This window comes from Elephas maximus, chromosome 3 (genome assembly GCF_024166365.1).
Source record: "Elephas maximus indicus isolate mEleMax1 chromosome 3, mEleMax1 primary haplotype, whole genome shotgun sequence".
Classification (NCBI taxonomy): Eukaryota; Metazoa; Chordata; class Mammalia; order Proboscidea; family Elephantidae; genus Elephas; species Elephas maximus.
The window spans coordinates 69,327,610-69,348,571 of NC_064821.1; the positions used below are offsets into that span (position 1 = coordinate 69,327,610).

The window sequence follows — 20,962 nt, forward strand, 5'->3', positions numbered from 1 at the left end:
TTTCTCTTCAGTTCTTTCAGCTTGAGAAATGCAGTGCGTGTTCTTCCCTTTTGGTTTTCTATCTCCAGGTCTTTGTGTATTTCATTATAATATTTTACTTTATCTTCTCGAGCTGTCCTTTCAAATATTCTGTTCAGCTCTTTTACTCCATCATTTCTTCTGAGTCTCTTCTGATATCCATTTTGGTTTTTCTTTCTTTCCCGTGTTTCTAATGACCTCTTGCTCTCTTCATATATGATGTCCACAATTTGTCTGGTCTTCAGTCATTAGTGTTCAATGTGTCAAATCTATTCTTTAGATGGTCTCTAAATTCAGGAGGGATATACTCAAGGTCGTATTTTGGCTCTTGTGGAGTTGTTCTAATTTTCTTCAACGTCCGCTTGAACTTAAACAACTTGGCCTCAGAGAAATTTAGTTAAGGCTGCCAGAGAACAGGCTCATTTCACGGATCCTGCTGCCCTCTACAGGCCACATCTGGCACTAGCACCTTTATTCTTTTTTGGAGACCCTGGGTGGTGCAAGGAAACCCTTGTGGCATAGTAGTTAAGAGCTGTGGCTGCTAACCAAAAGGTGGGCAGTCCAAATCCCCTAGGCCCTTCTTGGAAATCCTACGGGCCAGTTCTACTCTGTCCTATAGGGTCGCTGTGAGTCGGAATCGACTTGACGGCGGTGGGTGGGTGGTGCTGTTGATTGTGCTCAGCTGCTAACCCAAAGGTTGTTAACCCAAAAGTTGAAGTCCACCCAGAGGTGCCTCAAAAGAAAGGCCTGGTGACTTACTTCCAGAAACTCAGCCTTTGGTAACTCCACCGAGCACAGCTCTACCCTAACACACTTGGAGTCACCATGAGTCAGAACCAACTCAACAGCAACAGGTGTTTTTATCTTTTAAATCCTTTCTCCAGTTCTGTTCACTCCTCACCCATCTGCCCGACCCCCATACCTTCCATTCTTCATCTCTGGACGCTGTGGACTGGAGCTAGTTCTAAAAATGGGACACACATGAGGGAGGCATCTTTTGGGGAGAATTTGAGGTGGGTGAGGGCAGAGTGGAGTGAGGAGCTATTGTTTATTGACTGCTCATATGTGCCAGGGACTGTGCTGTCCTTTACAGCTATTATCTCGTTGATTTTCTCACTCCCATGTGCCTTACACAGTTCCTGACACATGGAAAGTCCTCATAACGATTCAGTTGCATGGCTGAAAAACTGTAAGATGAATATTTTTAACAAATGAGGAGATGAAGGCTTAGAGAGAAGTGACTTGCCCCAAGTCACACAATTAGCAGGGGATTCAGACTGAGCTTCCTCTGATGGTCGGGACGGTGCTCTGAAGAGAAAGAGAAGGGAGAAGTGCAAGAAGGAAGCCCAGCCCAGATCCCCACTCCTGGGGACCCAGGAGAAGAGCTCTGGGGTGAATGAGGCCCACCCGGAAGGATGATTTCCCCACCCTGGGCCCTGGGATACTCCCTCAAATTCATTCATTTAACTAATTTCTATTTTTTACAGTGTAGCAGGCTCTACCCTTGGATGGGGGATAAGCAGTGAACATGACAGACAAAAATCCCTGCCCTGGTTCCAGTGCAGAAGCTCCAGAAGGGCTCCTTGCTTCATGTCCCAGTCCCGTGGGTCCCTGGGAAACCTTTGAGCCTCTTTCTGCCATCCTGGCTTTGCTCAGTGGATGGAGGAGCCAGAGCAAAGGAGCAGGGAGATGTGGGCCAGGGCGGGGAAGAGATGGTTCAGCCCCAATGATCCAACATTCAGGTTGAGTAAAGAGAATCTCAAACCTGGAACCAAGCAGATTTGAGTTTGAATCCAGCCTCAGCCACTAACTTGTTCTGTGATCTTGGACAAGCCTCTTAGTCTCTCTGGTCCTCAGCTTCATTATCTGCTAAGGCAAAGGGCTTGAATTAGAATAGTGGTTCCAATCCATATTAGAAGGCCTGGGGGAGGCCAAGCAGGAGGTGGGACAAGGAGTGGCCAAGCAGATGGAACTGCCCATGCCATCACACACCCATTGCTTCACTCAGAGCATCCAGAGAAACACTGGGCTTCTATGGCTAAAAGAGTTTTGACAACCACTTGGCCTACCTTATATTTACAAAAATACTACATGTCTCTTATATTTGTGGACCCCAGGTGGTGCAGTGTTTAAGAGCTTGGTTGTTAACCAAAAGGTCAGCAGTTCCAATTCGCCAGCTGCTCCTTGGAAACCCTCCGGGCAGTTCTACTCTGTCCTATAGGGTCACTATGAGTTGGAATCGACTGGACAGCAATGGGTTTTCCTACATTTGTTTGCCAACGGATTCCCCCACCCCCACCCCAGGAGTTTTCATAAGTGCCGCTATGCTAATTGTTTTTACACGTTGATGTAAAAAATGGGCATAGGGCGCTTATGAACTTAAGGGGGAGAGGGAGCAGTTGGCAGCAAACACAGGAGGTGCGCTATTTGCATAAAATAGGCAGTTGATCTTTTCCTTAGCCCTAAGGTTTTAAGACTCAGTTCATGTCTCACCTACCCTCCAGATTGTGAGCTTGAGGAGGGCTGACCTGGGTCTGGGTCCTTTCTCAGTTCCCTTCGTAGTACCTAGCACAGGCCTGGCTGCAGGAGGAGGGGCTCAGGATGTGTCCATTAGGATTGACCACACATGGATGACATCAGACTCACAGCACTGCAGGGGCTCAGAGAACAACTCTGTACTGACCAAGGGCCTCTGGGTGCCAAACATGGTGCTGGCACTGCCTGGGGAGGTGAGGGCAGTCAGGGGAGGTTTCCTGGGGCTTATAGGATTGGACTCAAGCCTGGAAGGCAAAGGAAGATTGCACTGCATGGAACAGAGATTCCTGAGAGGTCCTGGCTGGAGCCAGCCAGCTCTCAGGATGTGGCTGGGCAGAAGAACTGAGTGTGGACTCACTTCCAGGTAGGACGCTCTAGGAGATCTGGGTGAAAGGCTTGCCTGAGTGGGTGGCTGAGAGGCATGGACCCAGGTCCCACTCTGCTTCAGAAATCCCAAATCTCCTGTTGTGGACCTCAAGCTTGACTCCTTTGGGCCCAAGGGAGGACTCACCATGAGGCTTGAGCTTCAGGGCCTCACACTTGCACAAGCCATAGGAGGGGCCTTGGCAATGTGTTCACGAGGTCATGTGTTTCTGTAAAATTTGCCGTTAAGACTGCTGTCTCCTTCTGCTCCAACTTCCCCTTCTTCCCACTTGTGTCCTCAGGCATTGAGTGGCTACAAGTATTCTGTATTCTTAATTTTGCATTTTTTTTTTCTTAAAGAAGCCCCCAAATAAGCTCCAGCACCCCCCTCCCCCCGGCAAACCTGGATCTGCCCATTGGACCTTAGTTTCACCAACTGCAAAGAGAAAATAAAGACTGCTAAATTTCCACCAGAGTAAAGATTATCTCTTAATCCTCTCAAAGGCACTGGGAGAAGAGATGGGGAGCAAGGATAAGGGACTTGCCTGGGGTCTCACAGCAAATTGTGGTGAGCAGGGACTGCAACCTAGGGCTGTCTTACTTGAAAGCCCAACTTTTCACTGCACCTCCTCTCTCGGAGCTGACAAACATGGCCCCAAAGCTGACCCCGTTTCCTGGGCTGAGACCCTGGCGCAGCTCCCTTCTGGCAGCCTGCCTGCCTCTGTTCGGCGTCTCCGCCCCACCTGCTCTATGACCGCTAGGTGGCGGCAGACACCACCTTTCCTTCCCCCTGGGTCTCCAGCCCCAAGTGGCCAGAGTCTCAGCTGTGTCCAAACACCTTCAGTTCTTTCTTGTCCTCTCAGGAAACCTGGAGTGCTGCCTTCAAGTCCTGGCCAAGTTACTGGCTGTATGATTGTGAGCAGATGACTTTGTCTCTCAGCCTCACTTTCCTCATCGTAAAATGGATGAGGATAGGTTAGTGAGAAATAATAAGCCGGCAACCATTGCTGTTTTTAACAGGGGCTTCTAGTGATGCCTCTTCCCTGGGATCCTGGTAGGATCAGCCCCCTCTTCACATTGCTGCAAACCCAGAGGAACCCCAGGGCAGTGGGGCCTTTCAGGGCCCTTACATGTTCCTCTGGGATATCTGACTTGGGGCTCTCTTCCTCCTCCCCCCCTAACCCTCAGGTCTCCCTTGGAGGGGGCTCTGCAGCCTTTTGCCCACCTTGACATCTTCCTCATGATCTGCTCAGGCTTCAAATGAATTCTCCTGGGGAAGGGTCTGAGCATGCCTGTCGAAGAGAATCCTTATTGTCCCCAAACGTCTGTTTCTCCGTGTTTTAACCTGGCATTCAAGGTCTTCCACTGTCTGGTCTCATGCTTCAATCCAAATACAAACACCAGGCCATTTTCTGTTCTCAGAGAACACCTTTACTATCCTACCTCCAGACCTGTATGCAAGCTGTACCTTCTACCTGAATGTTTTCCTCTATCTTCCTTTAGTGAATTCATCCTTAAAAGGTCACCTCCTCCAGGCAGCTTTCCCTAACCCTCAGATGGAATTGCTTTCCCCATAAGAGGCCATGAACCACCACAGGAACATAAATTACGCATGGAAAACAATTCATGGTTTATAAATGGCACCCCTTCTAGAATCCTGGGGTTAAGGAGCCCTGGTAGACCAATGGTTAAAGACTGTGCTGCTAACTGAAAGGTTGATAAACCCACCCAGGGAGTCCATGGGAGAAAGACCTGGCAATCTGGCAAAGATTACAGCCAAGAAAACCCTATGGGGCAGTTATATTCTGTCACAGGGGATCGCTATGAGTTGGAATCAACTCAACAGCACCAAACAACAACAACATTCTGGGTTTGGGAAAGGCAGGCAAGGTGAGAATTATTATCTCATTTGACTGACAAGGGGACAGGCTAAGAGAGAGATGTGACTGGCCAGGTCACACAGTCTATAAATAATGGAGTCAGGATTAAAATCTGCCACTGATTCCAGCTACTTACTCCCCCTTCCCCACCCCATCGCCTCAGGCCTGAGCTTCCCCTTTATCTCTGCTATTCCATGTGGACCCATCTTGTGACTCTTTCCCACCTCAGACCGGACAACTGGACTAAGACTGAGTATTGGTCAGTTTTAATAAGGTGGTCAATAAAGTTTTGTTGAAAGAATGGATGCTCCCATATTTGCCCTGCCCCCTCTCATTCGCTGGCCTCCTTATCACCCAACTCAAGACTCATTCACAGCTGGTGTCAGTGGCCAGGCTCTGGCAGGATAAGGAGTCAGCTGGAGTTCCAGACAACTCAGAGGAGGAGGGGGAGACACAAACAAGCTTCTTTCCCTGCCTCCCAAGCTTATCAGCCCCCCACAGGCCCCAGGAGAACTGGGTGCTCAGCCCAGGGAGGAAAGCCAGCCCCTGCCTGTCACCTTCCTACCCTCTATCACTTCAGAGCTGTGTGACCCTAGGCTGCTACGTCATCAGCTCTCTAATCCTTAGACCCTCTTCAGAGCATTTTTGGCTGTAAGGATTTAACGAAATAAACAGTAAACCAAACCTGTTGCCATCGAGTCGATTCTGACTCCTAGCGACCCTATAGGACAGAGTAAAACTGCCCCATTGGGTTCCATGGAGTGCCTGGTGGATTTGAACTGCCGACCTTTTGGTTAGCAGCCAAACTTAACCGCTGTGCCACTAGGGCTCTGAGATAAACAGTAGTGGTCACTAAATGAGGGTTGCCTCCTCGGGAGGTCTTCCCTCACCCACCTCAGCACCTCAGGTAACAAGTTGCTCCCCACAGCCTGGAGAGGGAAGTGGAGACTAAGATTTCACAGGCAGAGGCAGTGAGGCAGAGGGCTGAAGTCCAGGCAGCTACCAAAAGAGCCGCGGTCCCATACAGGTGCATAAGTCACCCCAACAAGAAACCCACACAGGCTGCCTGAATGTAGTCATCCCTGGGGCAGGGTAGAGCTCCCTAAGTCCCCAGGGCCTGAGGCACGGGGACAACCTGTTTATATAACACAGAGAGACACAGAGTCACACCCTTTATACAAACTCACCAATATGGGCACACCCTCACACAGATGCACCCTCTAAATATACAGACACAGAAACATACACAAGATCACAAGCACAATCCTAGATGTACTCCCCACATACACCCACAAATTCAGAAACACAGAGCCCTCCCTGTCCACCCCGAACACACACACACACACACAGGCACAGACGTTTATCAAGCTGGGGCAGGCACAGGCACTGCTGAGTCACCCACAGGCAGCTCAACCCCACAGAGCCTGAACCACGTGTCTGCCCAATCAGGGAGGGGGCGGGACTGCGCCAGCTCATTAAAATAGCCTTGTCCACCTCACTGCTGGGGTCCTCCTGTCCCCGCCCCTGTGATTGAGGAGGCGGGCCAGGGGTCCAGGTCTGAGGGGAAATGGCTGTCTGCAGAGACCAAATCAAGGAGTTCACAGGCTGCTCTCTCTGGGTATATGAATACATGTGGGAGCAATTAAAAAATAATATTAGATCCCTTATTGGGTATTTGCATAAATATTTTTACACACTTTCTTTTAGTTTACTCCAGCTCTGTGTAAAGTTGGTACTATTATTAAGGAGCCCCGGTGGCACAGTGGTTAACCACTTAACAGCTACCTGAAAGGTCAGCAGTTTGAACCCACCAGTAGGGAGAAAGATGTAGCAGTCTGCTTCCATAAAGATTACAGCCTTGGAAACCTTATGGGCCAGTTCTGCTCTGTCCTACAGAGTCGCTATGAGTCAGAAACAACTAAATGGTAATGGCTTTTATTATTAATCCCATTTTACTCCAGAGAAATGACTTGCTGAAGGGCATACAGCTGCTAAGTATAGAGCAATTTCAATTTCCCCCAAATGCCAAGCTCTTAACCGCTGGGGAATAGGTATGTGGGCAAGTGAAACATATGCCAGTATGCTTTCAAGCCTGGGTGTGTGTCAGACTTCCCCACGGGTTCATACAGGTAGGGGCTGAATGGGTCTCAAGGGTCCAGATTTGTGGTCAAAGGATTCAAAACTTCTCAGGTGCACTGGAGCCCACCTCACCTCTATCAGGAAGCATCTCCCAGATCTAGGGGCTCAGTCAGACCCTTCTCTGCCAGACTATGACCTTGTTGAGGGCAAGGACCAAATGTTGAGGGCAGCGACCAAGACCCCGAAGCCTGAAAGAGAAGCTGGCTCAGAGGAGACTTCAGTGAATTTGGGGCAATAAATAAATTTATGACTAATACCCATAATACATGCTAACACTTATTGGATGCTTACCCTGAGAATGGCACTGTTCTCAGCATTTTACATGGATTATTTCATTTACTTCTTAACAACAACCTTTGAGGAAAATAGTTTTATTAATCCCGTTTTATGGAGGAGGGAGCTGGCTTGGAGAAGGATTAGTAGCTTGCCAGAGTAACACAGCTTGTAAATGTGGTGTTGAGGAGCAGGACCCAGGCAGTTTGACTCTAAACTTCAAAAAAAAAAAAAAAAAAAAAGTCATTGCCAGAGAGTCAATTCTGACCCCTGGTGACCCTACAGGACAGAGTAGAACTGCCTCATAGGATTTACAAGGCTGTAAGTCTTTAGGGATCTCTTGTGGAGAGGCTGGGGTGTTCAAACCAGTGACCTTCTGGTTAGCAGCCAGGCTAACCACTGTACCACCAGGGCTCCAGTATAGCCTGATTCCAGAGCCCATCTAATAGGAAGACCACTGAAATCATGGGAAGTCACTTGCCCTCGGGGGCCTCAGTTTCCCCCAGAAGTCCAAAGAAGGGATTAGCTCTACATGGCTCTCTGATCCTGTGATTCTAGGGTTCCTCTACATGGAAGAGGGATTAGGCTTGTTCTGTGAGCAGAAATCCTAGAGGGCAGAGAAAGTTTTTAAAGTCTCAGGACTGTTTAAAAATGAACGAGGCTACCTGGGAGGTGGTGAGTTTCTTGTCATTGGAGGTGTGTGAGCACATGTCTGAAATGAGGTGGCTAGGGGGAGACGTGAAGGAGCCCTGGTACACAGCGTTTAAGCGCTGGGCAGCAAGCGGTTCGAACCACCAGCTGCTCCCTGGGAGAAAGATGTGGCAGTCTGCTTTGTAAAGGTTACAACCTGGGAAACTATGTGGTGCAGTTCTACTCTGTCCTGTATGGTCACTATGTGTCGGAATTTATTCCAAGGCATGTGATGGGCGGAGTGACCATGTAAGCCCCTTCCACCGCTGATGGGTTAGACCATCAGGAGGGGGAAAGTCACTGAAAAGAATGCCAAAATGAGGATGAGAGGTACCAGAACTCACATTTACTAAGCACCTACTGTGTGCCAGACCTGTGCTTGCCACTTAACAAATAGAACCACACCAGTTGCCAACTAATCAATCAAGACTAATGGTGATCCCATGTGTCAGAGTCGGACTAACATATATTCCTAATTCTCAGTAAAACATCGCAAGATTTATAGGTGAGGAAACTCAGATTCAGAGAAGTGATTTGCTCAAGGTCACACAGGACGAAGTGGTGGAACAGGTGACTTCCCGAAGTCCCCAAGACTAACCCTTTCCTACCTATTACCCTTAGGGGCGGCACCACATGGCAAATTGCATCATGTTTTCTCTATGTGACGTCAGAGGCAACACCGGCCGCTACAGGAGCTCCCTGCCGGACCCTCCCCTGGCCCCTCTGGTCTTCGTCGGGCTGCCTGGGGCTGGGCGACCGCGTCGGGCAGCACCTGCAGCCCCTACCCCTTCCTGGTTGCGACACTTGCACTCCTCGGCCCCGCCCGCCCCGCTGCCCCGCCGATTGGCAGTTTCCTCTACCAATCAGAAGGGCCTCTGGGTCTGGGGCGGGGCCCCGCGTCAGAGTTGCCCTGTCAGTGCAGGTGGAGGCCCCCGGCGGGGCAAAGTGGCAGGAACCTCTTAAAGGGCGAGAGTCGCGGAGAGGGAGAGCCGGGTCCGGTCTGGCCCGGCCAGGTCCCCGCCCCGTCCAACTCAGGTGAGTCTGGACTGCCCAGGGGGTCACCCCAGGTCCCCGGGAGGGACGGGGTGAGGAACAGATGGATCCACACGCAAGGGCCCGGGCCGTCCCGGGAGTGGTGAGACCGGCGTCTAAGGGTCGGGGCGGGGGGATTTCGGGGCTCGGGGAAGTAGCCCTAGGGGTCCTGGGTTCCAGGGTCCGAGGTGGAGGTCCAGAGGGGCCTGGGTGTCTCGAAGTTCTGGGTCCTGGGAGGGGCATGGACGTGAGGAGAGGGAGTCCAGGAGCTCGTGTCCGGAGCTGGACGCGTGTCGCTGGCGGTCCCAGCCTGTCCCACGGCCAGCCAGGCGCGGGGGTCCCGAGTTCGCTTCCCGCGGGCGGGTGCCTGCGGAGCTCTGCAGCCAGAGGCCCCCCCACACAACCCCGCCCTGCCGGGCCCTGCATGCATGCTCCTGGCCGGCAGCCGCAACGCCGGCCGGAGCGGGTTGGCCGAGCACAGCGGGAGGGGGCGCCGGGGCGGGAACCCTGCACCCCTCTCCGGCCCTTACGTAACTGACTTTGAGTTTAGGGACGCAGGGACCAGCGAGCTGGGGCGCCGGCTCAGCCTTCCTGGGTGGCTCTCCAGTCGCCGCCCGGGTCCCCCGCCCCCACTCCCTTCCAGAGTTGGTCTAGGGGACTTCCCTCTGTCTCAGGTCTTCCCGTCTCCTATCCGGCTCAGGCTCCTGCTCGCTCTCATCTTTCCGTTCCCCGTGTCTCTCATCTCTGTGTCGCTCAGTCTCTCCCCGTCTCAGTCCACTGCCTTTCCCCAAGTTTTCTTCCCTTCACACATTCCAGCAGCCTCCACATTTTGGGTAGGACCGGACCTCCCCTCTATCAAGCTGGAGGCAGGACCTGTCCTGATAGACCTCAGCCAGGCCTGCGCCAGAGGGGGAAGGGGAGGAAGGAGAACTATCTCTGTAGGATTGGGGGAGGTTATTTCGTTTCAGGGCCCACAGCCTGCTCTGGGAGGGAGTGGCTGAATATGACTTCTCAAGTCCCCAAGCCTCCTCCTTTGTAGAGGCTGGCTGGGATTGGGGCTTAGGGCAGCTGGGAGTCCCTGTGAGAGCTGCCTGGGGTCGGTCCCTGTCAGGTCATCAGCTACTGGAGGGGAAAGGGAGGATCCAGGGCCGGCGCGAGCGCTGGCACAGAGCCCCTTAGGATGGAACCCAGGCTCTTGGGTTCTCCAAGCCTTCACTCCATCCCAGTTACAGGCTCGGGGTGGGGGGTTTGGCAGGAGGCTAGGGGTGGAAGGAGACCAGCAGGTGGAGGCCAGAGGGACTTTTGCACTGGGAGGTGGGTAGAAGTAACAGTCAGGTCTAAAGGGTGAGCCCTTGCGTTTGCCTTTAAGGCTGTCCTGAGTGGCAGAGAGACAGACACCTTAGAAATAACTGCTGTACCCAGCTGCTGTTGGGTGCATGTAAACAAGGTGTTATAGCAGCCCTGAGGTGAGAATTATTAATTCTGACTAGGAATAGGGGAGGAGAGGTTTTACAGAGGGAGGTGGAGAGTTTGGGTTAGTTGCAGAGGAAGAAAGGGAGCCAGAAGCTTCAGGAAGCAGAGAGGGAAAAAGGGAAGGGGACATCCAGTGCCCTGCAGGTTTTGCATGCAGCAAAACTGGGTTTGAATCCTGGCCCTGCCACTTCCTTGCTGTGTGACCTTGCATGACTCACTTCACCTCTCTGAGCCCTATGTTCCTTCTTAGTCAATAATCCGGACCTTACAGGCATTATCAGAATCAAATGAGGCAATGAATGTGCAATGATCAGAATGGTAGCTGGTCTGAGAGCTGGTCACTGGGGTGTTTTAAGAAGAGAATGGAGTAGGGGAGCCCTGAAGTTTCTTTCCTCTATGTATACAGGAAAGTCAGGCAGAGCTTCCCAGGGCCCAGCAACATGGAGTGAGGGAAGAGTGCCTGGGTGTGTGGATGGCACTCAGTGAGGCAAGGAGGGCTGACACTAGGCTTTCTCCTGACTGGCCCATCCCTGTACCACCTCAGCTGGGCTGGCCTCCCTCCTGTAGCGCCCAGGTGCCAATAGAAGCTCCCAGGGCTCCCAGGCTGCCCCACCCCCAGACAGGGCTGGCACCCACTCTGCAGAGTAGACTCTGGCCAGAAGCCTGGCTGGCTGTCCTAGGCAGGAACATCCCAGTCTGGCTGGGAAGATGCTGACACTGTGCAGGCCCTGCCGAGGCCCAGAGCTCTGCTGGTTGGAGCCAGGACCAGCTGATGGGTCCTGGGCCATAGGATGAGACAGAGGCTGAGGTGGGGGTGGGAGGGGAGATGTAAGGAGAGACCCTGGGAGAGAGAGCCTGGGCAGAGCTGTGGAACCAGAGAAGAACTTTGTTTAGTTGTCCCCTAAGTCTTTCCTGAGAATCTGAGTCTTTCCTGAGCACCTACTGTGCGCTATGTACAGGTTTGCTGGCCACAGAGCTGAATAGGATATGTGCAAAGGGCTTACCTTAGAGATCATGGTGGCCCATGATTTTTTTGCAGGGGTTGGAGATTATATGACACTTCCCTAGGGGTGGAGGAGATTCAGAATTCTGATGTTTATTAAAGAGTATAAGATTCTGCCCCCTTATAACCTGTGAGTCAGTCACTTTTTTCCATGGGTCTCAGTTTCCCTTTCTGTGAATGGGGAGACGAGATGAGCCTAGAGTCTCTGAAGGTCTTCCAGCACGAATTACTGTAGCCTCCAATACCTGGTTTCGGATTTAGTCTACTCCATACCCTTACCCCATGTGAGGGAATAGGACATGGCAAGGTCAAGACTGAGTGTATTGAACCCACTCCCCCCAAGTCCTGTTCTTGGCTCTTGTTCTGTAATCCTGAGCACTTACTATGCACAGTGCTCTGTGCTAAGCCTTTAATATACAGCATTAACTCATTTAATACTTACAACCTCATGAGGAAAGAGGTATTACCCCTATTTCACAGGAGTTCAGGAAGGCAAATTGATTTGACCAAAGTCACACAGCTAGGAAGTGGCAGGACCGGAATTTGAACCTGGGTCTATCTGACTTCAAAGCTCAGACTTGACTAAAAGGTGTAGCCTCCACCTTGTGGGGGCCTGAGGTGCCCACAGGGCCCAGACCTTACCTACAGAACTTGCTTGACTCCTGCTGGAGCAAGTTCAGATCTCTGGGCTAATCAGGCTGGGGAGCTGGGGAGTGGGCTATGTCTTGTTCCCTGGGTGCCCCCTGGGGGGTGTGGCCCTGGCTCTGACCAGGCCTGGCTAAACTTGTCTAGCATGGTGTGAAAGGGGCAGAGGGGGCAACCCAAAGGTCAGGGTCCTACCCAGGAGTTTTCCCAGAGGGCCAGCATCACTTGACTGCTGCCCAGGTGCATGAACTGGGCACTGAAAGGCAACCTTACGCATATGGACAAGTCTGGGCCTTAGTTTCTCCACCTGTAAAACATGGATTTAGAGTAGTTGAGTGCAGACATTCCTTGACCTGTGGGTTTGTGACTGAAGTCAATGCTGGGTTAAAGGTTTGAAGGCTATGGTGGCAGCAGCTGAGCCTGTGCAGGAAGACTTTGGGTTAGGAACAGCTTGGGTGCTTGGCTGGTTGTTTAACAAGACCTATTTCAGATGAAGGGATTGAGGTTGTTGTGAGGTGCCCTCAAGTCAGTTCCGACTCGTAGCGACCTTACGTAAAACAGAATGAAACACTGTCTGGCCCTGTGCCATCCTCACAATCGTTGCTATGTTTGAGCTCATTGTGTCAGTCCATCTTGTTGAGGGTCTTCGTCTTTTTTGCTGACCCTCTACCAAGCATGATGTCATTCTCCAGGGACTGATTCCTCCTGACAACATGTCCAGAGCATGTAAGATGAAGTCTCACCATCCTCCCTTCTAAGGAGCATTCTGGCTGTACTTCTTCCAACACAGATTTATTCCTTCTTTCTGCAGTCCATGGTATTTTGAGGTTGAGAGAGGTTCAAAGGCTTGTCTGGGGCTGTGCAGTTAGTACCGCAGAGACTGGAGGGAAAAAACCAAGGGGGAAACCTGGGGAACAAAACCTAGGCAGATGTGAGTTAGAATCCTGGCTTGGCCACTTAACTAGGCTTGGAGATGTGAAGTGACTCACCCAAGACACAAAGAGGAATCCCTTCACCTCTCTGTCCTTATCTGTAAAATGGGGATAGTAATCATTTTACCTTTGTCTACTTCCTGGGTTATTGTGAAGGTCAAAGGAGACAAGGCATTTGGAGGATAAGGTGGGAATGTGGTTGCTGGTTAATTTTCAACCCAAAGCTGCAGTTCTGGATATGTGGTGGGGGGCACTTCTGACAGCCCTTCTGCTTGGATCCTTTACCCCGGGGCTGCGCTGGAGGGCAGCCTAAGAATACCACCACCATTTATTGAGCAGTGACCAGGCAGCCAGGCACTGTGCTCAAAGCCTTACCTCCCATTGCCTCATTTAAACCCTACAACAACTTATCAGGTTCCTCCAAAGCCCAGTCCTATAGCCTCCTGTAATAATAGTAGCTAATACTTATGGCTTACAACATGCCAAGCATTGTTCAATATGTTATTTATTTAATCCTCACAACAACCTGTGAGATGGGTGCTAATACTATCCCCAACTGCATCTCAGTTTCTCATCTGTAAAATGGGAGTATTAATGCCTACCTCACATGAGGCAGAGCGAAATTAAGAAATGGGCCCAATGTCACGAACTAAATCCTGGCTCTACTAGTCCAACATCACAAAGCTAATAGCGCCAGGATTTGAAACCTCTTAACTCCCTCCTTGAAGTGCTCATGATAGTTGTAATTCGGTCATTACTTATCTGATTGCAGGGCCCATGTCTGTCTTGTTCATACTGCGTCCCCAACACCTGGCACACAGCAGGTGCACAGTTAATGTTTGTTGAACGATTGGCAACCCCACAGGGACTGTGCTACCTCCAGTGGACTGGGGCCCAGGGAGGCTGGATTTTTGCTGACTAGAAGGGTGTCTGTGCCAGCTGAGACTCAGAGGCAGAGGGAGGGCAGGATTTCCCCACTGGCCCAGGCCCAGGCTGAGGAGGAGGCTCCACAGAGCTTGTTGGTTGTGTGTCTCACTGCTGTTCTTTGCTTCCTTGTGCCACTGCGGCTACGGCTCCACGGTGTCTCCCTGACTGACTGCGTGACCCTGACAACTGCTTCTGGGTGAGTACTGGGTTTGGCTAAATGACTGCCACATGGGCTTGATTCTAATGCGTGTCTTGTGGAATGCGTGTTGTGTGGCACTGAGCCACTGGAAGGGGTAAGGGAGGCTCTAGGGGTGGGGGCAGGAGCCCTGCTGGTGCAACAGTTAAGCGGTTGGCTGCTAACCAAAAGGTTGGTGGTTTGAACCCACCCAGTGGTTCCATGGGAGAAAGACCTGGAGATCTGCTCCATGGCACCTAACAACAAGGTGTGGGGTGGAAGAGCTGAGGGAGGGCATGCTCTGTGGAGTTAGTATTCCAGCATAACCAGGGCTGAATTTTCTCCTGATGCTTAACACAGTGGGTAGTGATTTTTGGATCACGTGATACAATGTCTTTGGGGCCAGACTGGCCTGGAATAAAATTCTTACTCTTCAACGCACAGCTAGTAGCTCTTTGCATCTCAGTTTCTCATCTGTAAAATGAGAGTATTAATGCCTACCTCACACAGTATTTTTTTTTTTTCTTTTATTCATGTAAGCCTGCGAGGGCAAGGCTTTTTGTTATTCTGTTTATTGTTATATCCCCAGCACCTAGGATATAGTGGCACATACTAGGTGCTCAATAAATATTTCCAAACGAATGATGAACGTATTTATTGAGCATCTACATGTGCCTGTCAACATGTGTTGTGTTGGATTAAATGGTTAATGCATATAAAGTGCCAGCATCATAGGGACTTGGTGAACATGAATGCTCTCTTTGCTCTTGTGAGTTCCTCAGGGGCCAGGCCTTTCTCAAAGTGAGCTCTGGGTTCTCTGAATTGAGTATGGGCTCAGGTACTGAGTAGGGATCAATCGATGGAGAGAGGGGCCTAGACAACTGGACTCACGGCCTCTGCCTTGGCCTGGGGAGGGAATGGCTGAGCCTCTAGGTTTCATCAGAAGAGATGGGCAGCTGGGAGGGTCTGAGGGAGGAGGAGAGAGGAGAGACTGTACCACTTCCCCAGGACTGCCATTTCTTAGCTGTGTGACGTTGGGCAAGTTACTAAATTCTCTGAGCCTTTGAGATCTCATTTGCAACACGTAGGTTCACATACAGATTGTAACACTTCCTCAGCGTAGGTGTGGTGAGGAGTCAGTGACCAGCACATGGACTGGGTGGACAATTATTGCTTGCCTCCCAGCCCTGGGTTCATTCTGGGAGAGGACTGAGCAAAATGTCCCTCTTTATGGCTCCTTTCTCCCACTTTTAAATTTCTGCCTAGCTGGGATTCGAATCCAGGAGTCAGAAGCCCCAGACTCCACAGCAGGCTGGCCAGGGCCCTGGGATAGGGGCTGGGCTCTGCCCAGTGTGGCAGTAACTGAGTAGAGTTTCTAGCTCAGCCACTCTGGCTGTGTGACTTGTCTCGGCAACCTACCTTCTCTGTGCCTCAGTTGCTTTACCTGTAAAGTATGGTTGGTAAAGGACACTTCCCTTCAAGAGTTGTTTAATGAGAAAATGGGTGGATTAGGCATTATCTTAGCTATTAGTATTGGTCTCTATTTGAGAAGCCTCCAGGGAGGGCCCTGATGAATTGCATCCAGCCCTGGCCTCAGGAGTCTGAACATCTCTAGTCCTCATATGCATTATTGCCATTTGTTGAATATTTCTTAAGTGCTGGGGTGCTTGTTACGTGCTCACTGTTTTAGACACATTATTTCAGGTTGTCCTCCATCAACCCTCTGAGGTAGAATTATCATCCCGCCTCATAGATAAGCGAACTGGGGTTGGGTAAGTCAACTGAGCTACCCAGAGTCATATAGTTATTTAGGAACAGACCTGAGGCTCAGACCCAGGTCTATTGACCCCAAAGCCTAAATATTTAGTGTGAAACTCTCCTACTTTCCCTGCGAAGGCAGAGACTGTGTCTAAGTCCTCTCTGTCCATCTGCAGTGCCCAGCACAGGGCCAGTGGGAGCTACTGGAGTATTTATTGAATGAATAAATTCATATGTACACTCATGTGTGCAAACACACACACACTGTACCCAGCTTAGGCCTGGTTTTGAATCCTGTATCCATTGCTTAAGTAGTTATGTGACGTTGGGCAAGCTATTTAAACTTTTGCTATCTCAGTTTTCTTATCTGTAAAATGGGAATAATAAAAGAACCACTTACCTCCTAGGATTCTTTTGAGGATTAAATAATGCATATGAGACACATGGTGAGCACTCAATAAAAGGTAGTAATTATTGTTATTATTATAATTATCAGTATTATTTTAGAATCACAAAGATGTCTGTCATGGGAGAGTGGAGACCGGGTCTGGGAGGGGCATGCTGGGGACAGATGGGCAGAACCTAGCCTGACAGGTTCTGAAAGGCACCTGCAAAGTGAAGGGAGGGAGAGGAGGCCTTGCAGAAGAATGTGCCTCCCTTTCCTAGTCACCTGCTTTTATCACTCTGGGTCAACTCCTGGGCTGGACATGGGGTACAGTGATGAATCTGTGTGGTCCTCATCCCAGGAACTCAGAGTCTAGCTGGTGAGAAGTACACAGAAACCACCAACTTCATCTTTGAGCGATATGTTAAAGTGTAAATAGGTTCTCAGGCAAAGATAAATTCTCAGGCAAGGACAAGGAGAAAGGACAAGGAAAACATGGAAGGGCTATATGTGCAAAGATAAATAGACTTGACCTGCACTTGGGGGTATGTGGCTGGAGAGAGAGGTTCAGGGGAGTTAGAGAGAGTTAACTCATAGGCAATGGGGAGCCATCTGATATTAAGCAAAGGAATGATGTGGTTGGGCTTGCATTTTGGGAGAATCACTTTGTATAGAGGATAAACTGGAGAGGAAAGGTAGAAACAACCATCCAGGTGAGAAATACTGGGCCTGGGGCCATGCCTGGGAGTGTGGAGCAGGAAGGATGTGAGTTTCTTTAGCAGACAGAGCTAGCAGGACATGATGATGGACTGCAGTGGGCAGGCAGGAGAGGAAAGAGGTGAGAATGGGATCTCAGGTCCTGGTGAGTGTGAGGCCTGGGAGATCTCTAGCCTGGGGTCATATCTGGGAGGAGGAGTTAGAGCTGGGTTGGAGTAAAAGCCGCTTGTCTGCTTCTTACCACCTCCTGCCCTGCTCTTCTGGATAGCAACTATGTCTGAGGCCTCCATTCCTAGGGCCGAGCCTCCGCTCCTACCATGGGGGTCCCTTGTGGTGACCCTGGCAGGTCTGGCAGGAATGAGAGCTCTTCAGGGTGGGGCCAGGCCAGGGCTGTGTGGCACAGGTAGCCCTAGGTTCTAGTCCTGCCAGTGCCACTGAACATCTGTGTGACCTCAGAAAGTCACTTCCTCTGTTTTGTCTTCTTTTTCCTTGTCTTTAAAGCCAGGCTAAGAAAACCTGCTTTGCCTGCCTTGCAGGGCTCTTAGGAAGATTCAATGATCAAGTACAATTAGAGTCAACAAACACTTATTGAGCACTGACAGGGTTCCTACCCTTGAGGAGCTCGCAGTATAGGGTGCCTGGTAGAGATGTAGACATTGTGAGGCTTCAACAAAAGAAGCAAGAACCATGTGCAGAGTGAGCCCACGGGGACAGGTGGGCAACTGTTTCTAGGCATTAGGGGAAAAGACAGCTAAACTGGGATTTGAAGGATAACTAAGAGCTCTTTAGACAGGTAGCAGAAGGAACAACATTCTAGGCATAAGGGACAGCATATGTAAAGGCTTGAACTTACACAGCATGCTCAGGGTATGTAAGTATGGAAGTTTGGTAAGGCTCAAGCATAAAAGGAGAGGCAGGCAAAGATGGGAGATGAGGCTGAACAGGGAAGCAGGGCTCAGGTCATGCAGGGCTTTGGGGATGGTTACTGAGGAGATGATTGCTTGCTACCCTCTTCTTCATGTACCCTCATAGCTGCCTCTTCTCACTGAGACCTCCAGGCCCTTTCCACCCCTACTCACTTCCCCTTTCTCTTCACTTCTACCCCGTCTCACTTCCACCTCAGTCAAACCCAGCGGTTGCCTCTCTCAGGAGTCAGCAACCTGGGTTCTCTGTCAACCTTGGGACTTACAAGTCATGTGGCCTTGACTCAATTATTTCCCCTCTTTGTACCTCAGTTTCAACCTCAGTAAAATCGGTTCAACAGGCCTGCCTCACAGGGAAGGGTGGAGGCTTCAATGAGGCAATCCCCACAAATGACCTGGCCCAGTGTCTACATGTAATAACCCAGAAAAACCCAGTGCCGTCGAGTCGATTCCGACTCATAGCGACCCTATAGGACCGAGTAGAACTGCCCCATAGAGTTCCCAAGGAGCGCCTAGATACGCATAAAAAGTAGCTCTAATTAAATCATCATTATTTTGACTCCGCAGACTCTTTGGCCCCACCTACTGCTTCCCTTGCCTCTCCTGGCAGCCTGCTCTGGCCAACAAAGGAAGGAAAAGATTAAGAAACAAGCCCAGATCTCCAGAGGGGTCCTGGTCCACTGCCAGCTGGCTCCTTTACTGCCCCTTGGCCCCTTTGGCCTCAGCCCAAGGACATGCAGTCTTGAGGCCTAGGTCTCCCCACTCCCACCTGAAAGCCCCCTCCCTGGCTGGAGGCCAAAGGCAGCAGTAGCCCTGAAACTGGGACAAACATTAAAAAAATATGTAGCTGTTTTTAACCCTCCTGGAAGCCCTTTTTTTGGGTGGTTAGGAGAAGAGTAAGCGTGATGTCCTGTGCCTCTGGGAGGCCCCATGGTCAGGGCAGAACTGGGTCCCTGAGTTTCTTGAGTCTTGTTGGCAGCCAAGTCCTTTTTTGTACAGATGTGGGAACCCCCGATCAGAGCAGGCGGGTGCTTGATGGTGCCAGGTCACTCAGCAGTAACCCAGGTCTCTGGACCTTCTTTGTAGAACTCCATGAAATGTGTGTGGTGCAGTGCCTTTGGCTGTCACTTTACCTCTCGGAGCCTCAGTTTCCTCTGCTGTAGAGTGGGGCTGATTTTACTGTGAGGATTGGTAATAATGTAGATAAAGCACCTAGGCCAGTGAGTCTTTAATGGTAGTCCTTGAGTACTCTTAATGCTATGGATAGTGCTGTCTCTAAGAAGCTTCTGTTCTACCTCTTCCCAGTCTAGGGGCTTGGAGTATTTAATACCATTTCTTATTCAACAAACAATCCCCAATAAACCAGTTTTAAAGCCGGAGGCTCAGCATCTTCTACCTGCCCTCCTCCAACTCTCCTTCTCCCAGCTGGGGGGGACATTCCAGCTGCCCCTTAGCCCAGATTTGGCCCCTGCCCTCTGCCCCTCTGCCTTCCTTGTATCAAGGCTGCAGGGTCTCTCTTCTAGGAGCCACACGAGGGCAGAGTTTCACTTCTCCAGCCTCCTCTGCTCTTGTGCCACCGCAAACACTTCAGAAACGCAGAGTACAAAGAGTCTGGGAGCACTTATCCCCCAGTGCTGCCTAGGGCTGAGGACGGAGGCAGACATGAGCTCCCTGGAGCTGCTCACAGGGAGCTAGGATGACATATGACATAGAACTTCTACAGAGGCCAGAATAGGTCTAAAAGAGAAAACCTGCTGCACAGTCCAAAAGGTGGTAGACTTAGAAGAGCTTCACCCTGAGCCTCCTTTCTCTGATTTATTAAAGGAAGGGGATGGATTGATGTCAGAAGTTTCTGCTAATATTATAGGATTAAAAGTAGGGATTTGAGAGCTGACAGACCTCAGTTTAAATCTTAGCTTTTTTTTTTTTTTAATTGTGATAAGAATATACACACCAAAACATACACCAACACAACAACTTCCACGTTTACAACTCAATGACCCTGTAAATGCCCCCTTTACTATTTAACCAGCTGTGGGACTTCTAACAAGTTGCTTTACCTCAGGGAGCTTCAGTTTCCTTGTCTATAAAATGGGAAAAATAATAGCACCTTCTCAAAGGATTGTGTAAGGGGAAGTTAGATCATTTGTGCAAAGTCCTCTGTCCAGAGCTGGCACGTTGGAGTGATTACTGTTGTCCTCTGATTAGTAAAGACAGCAAGTCAGTAAAGGCCAGTCAGAAAGCGGTTCATTGCAAGGGCGGACTTGAGAAACGTGCAGGGCTCCTTTGTTCATTCACTCAATGATTACTTAAGATTTGCATGGACAGAGTGGAGAGGTGAAGGGAGGCAGCAGAAGGCTGGAATCAGACAGACCTGCCCATTCTACCTTTGTGACCTTGGATCATTTACTTCTCTTCTCTGGGTCTCACTCTCCTCATCTGTGCAGTGGTGGGAGTAGTGAGCATAACTATTACCTCCCAGAGTTGTCCTAAAGCTTAAGAGAGTTAAAGTACATAGCAGGTGATCACTGCGTCGGATTCCTTTTCTCTCCCAGGTTTGTTAATGACTGGATGGATGATCTTGGGCACGTTCTGAACATGCCAGGCATGCTCCTGCCCCAGGGCCTTTGCATTTGCTGGGCCTTTGCATTTGCTGGCCCTTTGGCCTGGACTGCTCTTTCTCCAAATGCTTTCATGGCTCATTCTCTCATCTCCTTAAATGTTACTTCATCGTTACCCTATTTAAAATTGTAACATTCCCTCCCCCCACCTCAACCCCCATCCTCCCTTCCTGCATGTTTTGCTCCATAGCACATATCAATCTCTGACATGCTGTATTTTATTGATTATTTGTTGATTGTCTTCCTCATTGAAAAGTAAACTCAGTGGTGACAGTGATTTTTATCTGCCTTGTGTCTCGACTCGATGGCACTGGGTTGTGTCTTATACCTAGAACAATGTGTGGCACCGTAGCAGGTGTTCAGTAAATATTTGTAGAATGAACTAATAAATAAAAGAAGCCACTTCTCCTCTCTGGATCTATCACTATGCCGAGCACACAGTTGTTAGGTGCCGTTGAGTCAGTTCCAGCTCA

General features: G+C 50.3%; 1 protein-coding gene across 3 annotated transcripts in view; it reads left to right on the forward strand.

Annotated features, from left to right (window-relative positions):
* Positions 1-8,793: 8,793 nt before the first annotated feature.
* The window catches only part of EPB41 (erythrocyte membrane protein band 4.1), a 223,031-nt gene continuing 210,862 nt past the window's right edge, over positions 8,794-20,962 (forward strand). The window contains exon 1 of one of the 3 annotated variants that reach the window (XM_049878508.1): positions 8,794-8,933. The gene's annotated coding sequence lies outside the window, so the exon portion shown is untranslated. Of the gene's footprint in view, positions 8,934-9,095; positions 14,107-20,962 lie in introns of those variants that run through there. The other 2 variants (XM_049878504.1, XM_049878503.1) reach the window with 2 other exon arrangements.